At 33.8% G+C, this 13,432-nt stretch overlaps 1 protein-coding gene across 1 annotated transcript in view; it reads right to left on the reverse strand.

Annotated features, from left to right (window-relative positions):
- ECRG4 (ECRG4 augurin precursor) overlaps positions 1 to 12,797 on the reverse strand; it is a 53,895-nt gene extending 41,098 nt beyond the window's left edge. The window contains exon 1 of the mRNA XM_023500457.2: positions 12,631 to 12,797. The gene's annotated coding sequence lies outside the window, so the exon portion shown is untranslated. The remainder of the gene's footprint in view (positions 1 to 12,630) is intronic.
- Positions 12,798 to 13,432: the final 635 nt, after the last annotated feature.

The following is a 13,432-nucleotide window of genomic DNA, read 5'->3' on the forward strand; positions in this document are numbered from 1 at the left end:
TTTCCTCTTATAACAAATTTCTATAATCACGGTAAGCATTCAGAAGAAACTATGAGCACAATTCAAGTATGTAAGATCTTGAAGTTTCCTATCTGAAAATCATTATATCTTACATAAGTGAGTGAGTATTTGGCCTAGTCATCCATCTGTTGCTAGATGCATATATCTGTCTGTTTCTTTTAGCATTTTTGTTTAATGATAGGCATTTTTATTTGTGAAAAGTTACCTATCCTAATTACTGGGGACACAATGGTTGGGGTGATAGGTGGCCCCCCCATGGGAGTTGGGGGTACACAACCTCAATTTGTATGCTGAATAGGCTCATTAGACTCTAGGCCATGGTGGAAATAATTAAGCAGACCACAAAGGCCTTCGATTTTTTAGGAGACCAAGCCAATCAGATTAGAGAAGCAGTACTCCAGTAAAAAAAAAAAAAAAAAAAAAAAAAAAAAAGGACAGACCAGGTCCAGAAGATTCGGAGAATATATCAAGAATGGTGTGAGAGGGGGAATGTATGGGATAAACTGAGTAAAGACCTCTCATAAGAATGTAGCCTGACCTAAACCCTAATTGTAAGTTGAGACTTTGCAATAACAAATTGAGTGATAGATAAAAGCTGCAGGTGTTTGATTATCTTAGATAAACAAGCATTTCCCTCCTGTCTCTCCACCCTTCCCTTTTTTATTAGCATTTAAATAACTAATACAGCAAAGTGTGTTCTGGGGTCCATATTTAGTTTCTTGGGTAAATTAGAACTCTCCAGCCAATGGGAGAAAAGGGTAGAGGCCAGAATGAGTATGTCTGGTTAGGGTCTATGTAATCCTGTGACTGCAGTTTACACTTTGCTCTTCTCTACTGATACCTTATCTGTTGAGAGTTGCCCTTTCTTGTAAGATCATAATAAACCCCTTTTTGCTTTTCTTATTTGAGTGCCTCTGGTTTTAATTTGAGTTCACCTTTCCATATAATTTTCTCTCTCTCTCTCTCTCTCTCTCTCTTTTTGCTGAGGCAATTGGGGTTAAGTGACTTGCCCAGGGTCATACAGCCAGGAAATGTTAAGTGACTGAGGTCACATTTGAACTCAGGTCCTCCTGACTTCAGAGCTGGTACTTCATCCACTGCACCACCTAACTGCACCCCCCCCCCCCATATAATTTTCAAGGTGTAAATGCTTACATTGAAAATTTAACAATTTGTTATCCAAAGTACTCCAGCATATCAGTTAGTGTGTCTTTCCTGAGAAACCCAAGAACTCTATTTCAGGGTGGAGAAGGGAGAAGGTAATTCATTAGTACTGGAGTTTAAGGTTAATAATCAAATCTTCCCAATGCCCCTTCTTCAGGAGGAATAGAATAATCACTGGGACTGTGACTTTGGACTTGCATTAAACCCCCCTCCCCCCAATTTGGGTATCAGTTTCTTTTGCTTTGTATTCTAGAGGCAGCTAGATGGAGCACTTAATTCAATGCCTCTTTGTAAATGGGCTTCCCACAGTTTGAATCTGGCCCTTCTAAGAGAACTGTTTGCTTGAAGTGTTTAACATCTCTCTGAAACTTAATTTAATGCAGCAGCATATTCAACAAGTGTCCATTAACTGTCCACTATGTACACTGCAGAAAGGAAAGGGCCTATAAAGGACTGAGAGGATTTGGTATTTTTCTTTGTTTCCCTGGTTGCCATAGCCAAAGAATTCATGATCAAATGACCAGCCTACTGATGATTAGAGAAGTCCTCAGATGGTAAACTTAATCTGCTGCCAAGACTGATCCTGCTATCCCTCTATAGTTACTAATGTGTTAGATCAAGCCTAGTATCAGGCTTGAAGAATAAACTACAAAAAATAGAGCACTTACAATGAAATCAACTACAACCCAACCAATTTTTAAAAGGTATTAATGTTAAAAAAATTAGAAATGCATGAAAGAAATTATATAAAAACAAAAAATTTACCAGTGTATATCAGTTACTATTAATGAAGAAACTAAAATAGACTTTAAATCATTTTGATCAGCAGAGCCCTGGATTTGGAATCAAGAAGACCCAAGTTAAAATTCAGCTTTAAACACTTACTAGCTGTGTGATCTGATATAAAAATTATTAAGATAATGAGAGTTGGGAAATTCATTATGCTCTGCCATGATGAAACATCCCCCAAGATGGAATGTTTGCTACCCTGTTATCTTCGTTGGAGAAATAGATGGATAATTGAAAAAGATGAGTTTTTAAAAGAAGGATAATCATTGGGGGGGGGGGGGAATCCATGGACTTTACTATATTATTACAATGTTAAAAAGTGATAAGGAAATTCCTTAAAATGTTAGATGGATAATATGTGATGAATCTGTGGGAACCCATAGACAGAAATCACACAGGATGAGCAAGTACAAATAAGTTGCAATCAGAATGTCCATAGATCTAAGTTTGTATGAGGTACTATATTAAGACCTGTGTATACTCCTTCTTGGAGGTCTTTAGAAGCTGAAAGATTGCTTATTGGTTATGTGATGATTGGGATTCCTTTTATATATGGGTTAGATTTGATGACTGTTGAGGTACCTTCTAATTCTCAAATTCTGTGGTTATGAATTAGTGCTATAATAATGACAGTGCCCATAATGACCTACAAGGTCAGAACCATTGACCAGATCTTTCCAAAAGATGTTATATCACTGTTCCCTTTACGTTAAATATGATTTTTAAAAAACAACATTAAAAATTGAATAATTTGTCTTTCCCATTGAGTTCCCTCATTTTTTATAATATTGTTATTATAAAAGTTCATTGCACTTTACTTTAAGCAAATCTCTGGTTAGTGGGGAAACTGTGTTGGCCACTTTCCTGCAGTTATGTAAATTGTGTATCATAAATAAAATTTTCTGTGACAGATCATTTGTTCCTTCCACAGAGGAAGAATACCTTTTGACTGTGGAGGTCAGAGAGAATATTATGGAATTGATGGCACTTGATCTGGGACTTGAGGAAGGAGAAATATTTCACTAAATTGACATGGAGTCATATATGGAGAATCCATTACAAACATAGGAAAGAGAAGAGGATGAGATTATGGAACAATGAGCAATCCAATTTGGCCACAGAGCAGAATATCACATATAAAATATAGCTATAAGAGTAGTTTGGAATCATTCTTTAAATCTATGAATGTTAGGTTTAAAAGTTTATAATTTTTTTAAATATACAATCAGAAGTCATGAAAGATTTTTGAGCATGACTTTTTGTGGTAGCAAAGAATTGAAAATTGAGGGGATACCCATCATTTGGAGGAATGATTGAATAAATATTGAATGAAATAGTATTGGGCTATAAGAAATAATAAGCAGAATGGTTTCAAAAAAGCCTAGGAAGTTTTACAAGAATTGATGGAAAGTGAAGTGAGCAGATCCAGGAGAAATTGTGCACACTAACATTATTGTAAGTAGATGATCAACTGTGACTCACTTAGCTACTCTGACCAAGACTATAATCCAAGACAAAACCATAATCTACAGGATTTAATGATGAAAAATGCTATCCGTCTTCAGAGAGAATTGATGAACTCTGAGTGCAGATTGAAACATACTTTTTTAAACAATTTTTTTTTCTAAGTCAATTGGGGTTAAGTGACTTTCCCAGGGTTACATAGCTAGGAAGTGTTGAGTGCTTAAGGCCAGATTTGAACTCAGGCTCTCCTGACTTCAGAGCTGATGCTCTATCCACTGCAATACCTAGCTGCCCCTTGAAACAAACTTTTTAAAAACTTTCTCCTTTTTTCTTATTTATGTGTTTTCTTTTGTAAAATGACTAATATAGAAATATAGTTTGAATGATTTCATATGTATAGTTAATATCATATTGCTTGCCTTTTTAAGGGGTAGGGGAAAAGAGAGGATTTGTAACTAAAATTTTTTTAATGAATATTAAAACTTGTTATGTGTAATTGAAAAATATTTAATGAAATAAGATTTTTTTAAAAAGGTTTTTGACTCAAGAGAAGCATAAAAAGGTAAAGAGAAAAGAACTCTTGAGAACTGTATTTCGTTATGAGCATACACAGAGAGTGTATGTATAATTTGATTTTACTGTTATAAAAAAGAAACTAGAGCTGGAAAGGGAATTGTACCAGAAAAAGGGGAAAGTGGAGATAAAATGAGGAAAATTACATCTCAGGAAGAGGCAAAGAAAACTTATTATAATTGAGGGAAAGAAAGAAGGGGAATGAACATTGTGTGAATCTTATTTTCATCAGATATGGCTCAAAGAGAAAATATTATACATATTTGGTTTCACCCAGAAAGTTCTCTTACCTTATAGAAAAGTGGAAGGGAAAAGGGGAAAAAGAAAAGGGTAGTATAAATAGAGGGGAAAACAGAAATAATAGGGGGAAAGTATAAGAAAGAGGGAGGAATTCTAAAGGGGGGAAGATTGCTTGAAGAAAGTAGTGCTCATAACTAAAATACTGGGGAGGAGGGAAAGGAGAAAAGGAAAGAGATAAGTATAATTTGGGATTAATAAAATGGTAGGAAATACAGAATTGGTAGTTTTAACCATAAATGTGAATGGGGTGAATTCTCCAATAAAGCATAAGTGGACTGAATTAAAAGCCAGAATCCTAAAATATGTTGTTTACAAGAAACACATTTAAAGCCGAGTGATACATTCAGAGTAAAGGTAAAAGGCTGGAGCAAAATCTATTATACTTCAGGTGAAGTAAAAAAAAAAAAAAAAAAAAAAAAACAGGGATTATCCATCCTGATCTCAGGGATCAAGCAAAAGCAAAAACTGATCTAATTAAAAGAGACAAGGAAGGAAATTATATCTCGTTAAAGGGTACCATAGATAATGAAGCAATATCAATACTAAACATATATGCACCAAGTGGTATAGCATGGAAATGCTTAAAGGAGAAGTTAAGAAATAGGCAGCAAAAATATAATAGTGGGAGATTTCAAACTTGTTCTCTCAGAATTAGATAAATCAAACCACAAAATAAATAAGAAAGAAGTTAAAGAGATAAATAGAATACTAGAAAAGTTAGGTAATAGATCTTTGGAGAAAGTGGAATGGAGACAGAAGGGAATATACTTTCTTTTTGGCAGTTCATGGAACCTTTACAAAAATTGACCAAATATTAGGACATAAAGACCTCAAAATCAAATGCAGAAAGGCAGAAATAATAAATGCATTTTTTCAGATCATGATGCAATAAAAATTACATGCAATAAAAGGCTAGGGGAAACAGACCAAAAAGTAATTGGAAACTAAATAATCTCATCCTAAAGAATGAATGGGTAAAACAGCAAATCATAGACACAATAAATACTTTCATCCAAGAGAATGACAATAATGGGACAACATACCAAAATTTGTGGGATGCAGCCAAAGTTGTAATAAGGGGAAATTTTATATCTCTAGATGCTTATTTGCACAAAATAGAAAGAGAGAAGATCAATGAATTGGGCACTTGCAATGAAAAAAAGCTAGAAAAAGAACAAATTAAAATTCCCCCAATCAAATACCAAACTTGAAATTCTAAAAATTAAAGGAGAGATCAATAGAATTGAAAGTAAAAAAAAAAAAAAAAAACTATTGTATTAATAAATAAAACTAAGAGTTGGTTTTATGAAAAAACCAACAAAATAGATAAACCTTTAGTTGATTTAATTAGAAAAAGGAAAGAGGAAAATCAAATTATTAGTCTCAAAAACAAAAAGGGAGAACTTTCCACTAATGAAGAAGAAATTAGAGCAATAATTAGGAGTTATTTTGCCCAACTTTATGCCAATAAATTTGATAATGTAAGTGAAAAGGAGGAATACCTACAAAAACATAGATTGCCCAGATTAACAGAAGAGGAAATAAATTAATTAAATAGCCCCATTTTAGAAAAAGAAATAGAATAAGCTATTAGTCAACTCTCTAAGAAAAAATCCCCAGGACCAGACGGATTTACATGTAAATTCTACCAAATATTTAAAGAACAATTAACTCTAGTACTATATAAAGTATTTGAAAAAATAGGGAATGAAAGACTCCTATCAAATTCCTTTTTGACACAGACATGGTACCTAAACAAGGTAGGACAAAAACAGAGAAAGAAAATTATAGACCAATCTCTCTAATGAATATTGATGCAAAAAATTTAAATAAAATATTAGCAAAGAAATTACAGAAAATCATCCCCAGGATAATATACCATGACCAAGTTGGATTTATACCAGGAATGCAGGACTGATTCAATATTAGGAAAATTATTAGCATAATTGACTTTATCAGTAATCAAATTAACAAAAACCATATGATTATCTTCAATAGATGCAGAAAAAGCATTTGATAAAATCCAACACCTATTCCTATTAAAACCAATAGGAAATATAGAAATAAATGGACTTTTCCTTAAAATAGTCAGTAGCATATATTTAAAACCATCAGCAAGCATCATATGTAATAGGGACAAACTGGAACTATTCCCAATAGGATCAGAGGTGAAACAAAGTTGTCCACTATCACCATTACTATTCAATATTGTATTAAAAATGCTAGCTTTGACAATAAGAGAAGAAAAAGAGATTAAAGGAATTAGAGTAAGTAATGAGGAAATCAAATTATCATTCTTTGCAGATGATATGATGGTATACTTATAGAACCCTAGAGAATCAACTAAAAAGTTATTAGAAATAATGCACAACTTTAGCAAAGTTGCAGGATATAAAATAAATCCACCTAAATCGTTAGCATTTTTATACATCACTAACAACCTCCAACAGCAAAAGATACAAAGAGAAATTCCATTTAAAATAACTGTTAATAGTATAAAATATTTGGGAATCTATCTGCCAAGGGAAAGTCAGGAACTATTTGAGCAAAAGTACAAAACACTTTCTATACAAATAAAGTCAGATCTAAACAACTGGAAAAATATCAAGTGCTCTTGGAGAGGTTGAGTGAATGTATTAAAGATGACAATACTATCTAAACTAATCTATTTATTTAGTGCTATACCAATCAAACTCCCAAGAAACTATTTTACTGACCTAGAAAAAAATTACAACAAAATTCATCTAAAAGAACAAAAGGTCAAGAATTTCAAGGGAATTGATTAAAAAAAAAAGCAAATGAAGGTGGACTAGTTGTACCAGATCTAAAACCTACATTATAAAGTAGCAATCATCTAAACCATTTGGTACTGGCTAAAAAATAGAGCAATTGATCAGTGGAATAGGTTAAGTTCACAGAATAAAATAATCAATGACTATAGCAATCTAGTGTTTGACAAACCCAAAGACCCCAGCTTTTGGGATAAGAATTCACTATTTGACAAAAACTTCTGGGAAAATAGGAAACTAGTATGGCAGACTCACACATAACACTATATACCAAGATAAGATCAAAATGGGTTTATGATCTAGACATAAAGAATGATATTATAAGCAAATGAGAACATACAATAGTTTACCTCTCAGACTTGTGGAGGAGGAAGGAATCTGTGAACAAAGAAGAACTAGAGATCATTATTGATCACAAAACAAATAATTTTTATCATATTAAGTTAAAAAGGTTTTGTACAAACAAGACTAATGCAGACAAGATTAGAAGGGAAGAAAAAACTGGGAAAACAGTTTTACGGTTAAAGGTTCTGATAAAGGCCTCATTTCTAAAATATATAGAGAATTGGCTCAAATTTATAAGAAGTCAAGCCATCCCCCAACTGATAAATGGTCAAAGGATATGAATAGACAATTTTCAGATGAAGAAATTGAAACTATTTGTAATCACATGAAAAGATGCTCCAAATCACTATTGATCAGAGAAATGCAAATTAAGACAACTCTGAGATACCACTACACACCTGTCAGATTAGCTAAAATGACAGGAAACAATAATGATGAATGTTGGAAGACATGTGGGAAAACTGAGACATTGCTCTATTGTTGGTGGAACTATGAATGGATCTAACCATTCTGAAAAACACTTTGGAAATATGCTCAAAAAATTATCAAACAGTGTATACCTTTTGATCCAGTAGTGTTTCTATTGGGCTTATATCCCAAAGAGATCTTAAAGGAGAGAAAGGGACCTGTATGTGCCAAAATGTTTGTGGCAGCCCTTTTTGGTAGTGGCTAGAAAATGGAAACTGAGTGGATGCCCATTAGTTGGAGAATGACTAAATGAGTTATGGTATATGAATGTTATGGAATATTATTGTTCTGTAAGAAATGACCAGCCGGATGATTTCAGAGAGGCTTGGAGAGACTTACATGAACTGATGCTGAGTGAAATGAGCACTATACATAGCAACAAGACTATATGACGATCAGTTCTGATGGATGTGGCTCTCTTCAACAATGAGATGATTCAAACCAGTGCTACTTGTTCAGTGATGAAGAGAGCAATCTACAACTAAGAGAGAGGACCATGGGAGTTGAGTGTGGACCACAACATAGTATTCTCACTCTTTTTGTTGTTATTTGCTTGTATTTTGTTTTCTTTTCTAGTTTTTTTCCTTCTTGAGCCTATTTTTCTTGTGCAGCAAGATAACTGTATAAATATGTTTACATATATCGAATTTAACATATATTTTAATATGTATTGGACTACCTGCCACCTAGGGGAGGGGGGAGGGGAGAAAGAGAGGATAATTTGGAACAGAAGGCTTTGCAAGGATGAGTATTGAAAATTTACCCATGCATATGTTTTGTAAATAAAAGGCCTTTAATAAATTTTTTTTTTAAAGATTTTTGAGCAAAGTGACGTAGCTGTGTCCTTTTCTAATTTACATTAACTTCTGGAAAGAAAAAAGGTGTGAAGCTCATAGTAGAGATAATAATTAGTAGACTATTATATTAGTGCAAGTGGGAGTCAACTAGATTGATATCAGAGTGAACGGAAAGAATGAACTTCAGTTCCCTTATCAACTACTGGTATAACCTTAGACAAGTCATTTAACCAGTCAGAATCTCACTCAGTTTCTTAATTTGTAAAATGGGAGTAACAATGCTTACTTGCTTGAAGCATCAAATGAAATCAAAGTTGTTCATTTTTTAAAAGAATAATTCACTATAAAAATAAAGTATTACAACTATTCTACATAATCTTATAAAACTGACAAATTAAGGAATAAATGAATAAAAGATATTTCAGAGGGAGAAACAAGCACCTGAACCTGGGTAACTGAGAGCATAGTAGTGACATCAATAAAACTTGGGAAATGAGGAGGGGCACATTTTTGAAGGAACATGCTCCTCTAGGGTATGAGTTTTCTAGTAATTTAATTAGGGATAAAATCCAGCACGAAAATTTGTGGGTAATTGTACTCATTTATGTATGGGGCTGAAAATGATTCTTTTCTTTACCCTTTTCTTGATATTTCCTCTTCTATTCTATATCAATTAAATACTAGACTATTTGGTTTTTTTTTTTTTTTTCTTCCTTGACTATTAGTAGAGTAGGTACTATTTGGGGACTGGGGTTATATATCATCCCTACATTGATCCTAGTAAACTATGGAAATTCTCAAGTGACTGGAATAATGAAATCACTAATATGTAAAATTACTCTAAATTGTGAAGGTTCTAGAAGCACTATACATACACACACACACACACACACACACACACACATATATATAAACTTGCTCAAGAGAGAAGTTGCTATCACTACTTTTGATAACCCATTTTTTCATCTTACTTGGCTTCAGCATGACAGGGTCTGTCCTAAACCACTTCAGTTTCCATCCTTCTCTTTAACCTCAAAATCCTATTGGGTGGTTTTACATATTCATGCTTTTTTCAAAGGCTCCACATTCATTAGTTTTCTTTCTATGTATATATGCAGGGGACAAGCTATTTTTAGCTCATTTTCTTGGATAGTGTTTCCATAGGCTGAGAATATAGCATATGAGATTTTTGGCTGCTACAACTTGGAAATCAGAGAATTTAAGAAGGGGGAGGGAAGAATTCAAAAGTTTTCTAACCTGCCTTATATCAATGTTTTCTCTGTAGTTCTTTGGATAGAAAAAAATAATAAAATTCTAAGTATTCTAAATATTACTTTAAAACAATTATGTTCTTCACCACTTCCATATTGCTGTTTCCCGATTTAAAAAAAAAAAGAAAACCTGCTTTATCCCCACTGAATTAAGTAGACCCCCCCCCTTTTTTCTGACATTTATAAGTTACAATGCAATGTTTCACCTATCACTTTGAGAAATATACATTTGATTTTGGTCTCCCATTTTATAGTATACTTTTCATAGGGAAAGTATTTCCTAAACTATTAATAGTAATGTCTTGGGATGCAAGAAATAATCTGCCTGTAGTTTCACAGTCATAAAATTATACAAAATATATAAATTTTATTTATATTATGTGAATTCTAAAATTTTGGAGGGAAAAATTGTGACTTCTCATAAAAAATAGTTCTAACATTATGATTTTAATTTTAAATTGGATCCAAATCCAGTCCCTAGCACTTGTTAGCTTTTTGACATTAGGAAAATCACTTATTTCTATCTATTGAATGTCCTTTCCTAGAACTTCCTCTAAATCATAGAAGAGTTGAAATCTGCATACCAGATGTCCTCCATGAGGTATGAGCAACTCTATAGCCACTGCTTTTTTGTTCATAATGATTGTCCCAGTCAACAAGATACAATTAAATTATCTTCACTATATTTTTCTTAAGTGTAGAAATGATCTACATATATTTTTAAGAAAATTTCCTCCCCAGATCAAAAGAAAAAATGAAGCTTAGTTTCATTTGTCAGGAAAATTCGCGTATAAAGAGTAACTCATTTTCCCCGATGATGTCAGATAAGTAAGGCAATTCTGGACTTATAATTGAGGCTCATTTTGATTACATTTCTTTTATATAAGCTGGCTTTTCTCCTGCATGACTGTCATTAAAAGTTGAAGTAGGTAACCAGGGGAAGTTTTAGAATTTCTGGCTCTGGAGAAAAGAGATTTCCCATTTCAGGAATATGCTCTCTATGTGACCTTTCTTGAAGGCAAAGAAATGATTAAATAACTTCCTTCCCCTCCTAATCTCACCTCCTCCCACCTCTTTGATTCCATGACTTTCAGGGAACCAATTATAACTGAATCAGATCACCTGGTTTATTTAGTTTTTTTCTTTCCTTTTAAATTTCCCTTGGTTTTAATGAAAAAAGAATTAAGCACAAAGATTCCAGAGCCAGTATAATATCAGCCCATTGACTTCAATTTTTTTTCCTTTTTTTTTTCCACAGTCAGAAAATTCAAATCTCCAATAATGGTGCTTCTGTCAGACTACATAAATTATGCTAAAATTCTATAATTCTATGATTATTTTTCCCACTTGAAAATCAACTGAGCCCCATTCAAGGAGCAGTGATCCAGACAAAAGTCTGCTGGAAGCAGTATATGTTGACAGAATAATTCTCCCTAAAACCAAAGCTTTGTTGCCTCTGTGGGTAGAACATAATTGTGGTTAGCCTTGCATAGTTTCTCAGAGCAAATGCCAACGTTAAGTCAAACAAGCAGGGGAAAAAAAACAGAGTGAATTTAATTCATTTTACTACAGTTGTGGTCTCTATGGGGGAGATCCTGCTGTGCGAGCAGTTAAAGGTTTTGTTCTTAATTACAAAACTGGCTTGAATTTTTTTTTTTAAAAGCATCCTTTTTAAATCATTAAAATCCTTGATTTCAGTCATCTGAGGAATTCCCAGTGTGGAAACTCCCTCTATTGATACAAATCAACAGTTACTCTATTACTTACAGGTTTTAATAGTTGCCTAGCATATGGTGAGGGTAAATGACTAGAGTTACAATTATTAGAGGAAAGAAAGACTTAATCCTGACTCTAAAGCAGCATGCTTGGATTAATATCATACTTAATAAAATACTTCATTTGTTTGATCAAAGCTTTTACCAGCAAAAATAAACATTTTGCTCTTAATTATATAGTATTTCTGCCTTTAATTAAGTCTTAGTCACAAAAAATTAGAAAGTTATGCATCTTGCTCTCCCGAATAAAACATTGGTAGTTCTTCCCTAAAATATACTGTATGCTTGATGGCACCTCTTATATCGCATTTCCAATGATAATATTCTCTTACATAAAGGCATCCTTTCAAATAGAGCCAATTATGGCACATTCTATAAAGTACCATGTGTTATTTACATACTAACGATGCCACAATATAAACTCTGACTGTGGAAAGTTTCCCATTTACATTTCAGCAGAGGTTTTTAATTGCTATCCTCTTGCTGCATATATAAAAATGGGAGGCAAAATTAGAAGGAGGAGCAATTTCACAACACAATCATCTCTAAAAATGCATTAAACCTGGGTTTGCATCTTGGAGAAAGCCATTTTCCACCTTTCCTAACTCCTGAGAAATTTCTGAATTTGCCAGTTCCAAGAGAGGTAGAAGAGGTTACTGTCTGCCATCAGTGTATACAGTCACTCATCTGCATAGTTTGAGCCCCTGTGTTATTCAAGCAAAAGCTATTTCAGTTCCTAACTGCCTGCTATTTCCATCAGAGTAATAGCAAAATGATGGAGTCATTTCCCACCCTGCAGGATAGAGCAGACCCCAAGGTGGGTTTAAGACATTGCTGCCTGTCCCTTTGGTAAGCAAATATTTTATCACTTTACCTTTCAAAAATAATATGCTTCCTGTCTCCTTTCCAAGTGCTTGGCCAGTAGAAATGACCTTTTCTGTCACTGAACAAGTTGCTCTTTATGTGAGTACTTCTTGACTTCAGAAAAGTAGGACAAGCAATGACTAAATGGTGGAGGAAAAGCATTTTCAGCCCCCTGAGCCAGCCAGGCCCCGGTGGTGAAGTCATATGAAAGGCACTCTTATCTGACTTCCTTCAGCCTTCCCAGATCCTCTGCTGGAAACTTCTCCAAAAGCAGCCTATGAACACAGAAAGGGGAGAATCGGATTTCTACTTTTCCAGAAACACTGCTTCCTCGGGGAGGATGATTGCAAACAGATGTCCTTGCAGCCTTGTATAAAGATGATTTAATTTTTGATGCAGATGGAGTGATGAACAGTTCAGAGACGGAGGCCTTTTAAATAATTTCTTGCAGGTGTCAAGAAAGAAAGAAATATTCTCTCAAAGATAAATCTGACCATAGTGTTTTGTTAAAGCGCATAGCAAAGAGACTTGATTTTGATGATCAGTTTCTCTGTTGAACAGCTAGCTCCTTCAGTCATTTCTTCCATCTTGTTACAATGTGGTATGGTGTCCTGAGTGAGTGTGTATATGTGGGGGAAGGACCACTATATTTGACTTCTCTTTAAAAATATTGCTATGTTATGAAAGTAGTGATCTGGATTTTACCTCAGCTTTTGCAGTCCTGAGCTGTATGACTGGTTATTTTAGTCCCTATTTCCCTATTTAAAAAAGAAAGAATTGTATTAGATTTCTATATTTCCAGCCCAATTCTT

The sequence above is a fragment of the Sarcophilus harrisii genome, chromosome 3, assembly GCF_902635505.1.
Source record: "Sarcophilus harrisii chromosome 3, mSarHar1.11, whole genome shotgun sequence".
In the NCBI taxonomy this organism is placed as follows: domain Eukaryota; kingdom Metazoa; phylum Chordata; class Mammalia; order Dasyuromorphia; family Dasyuridae; genus Sarcophilus; species Sarcophilus harrisii.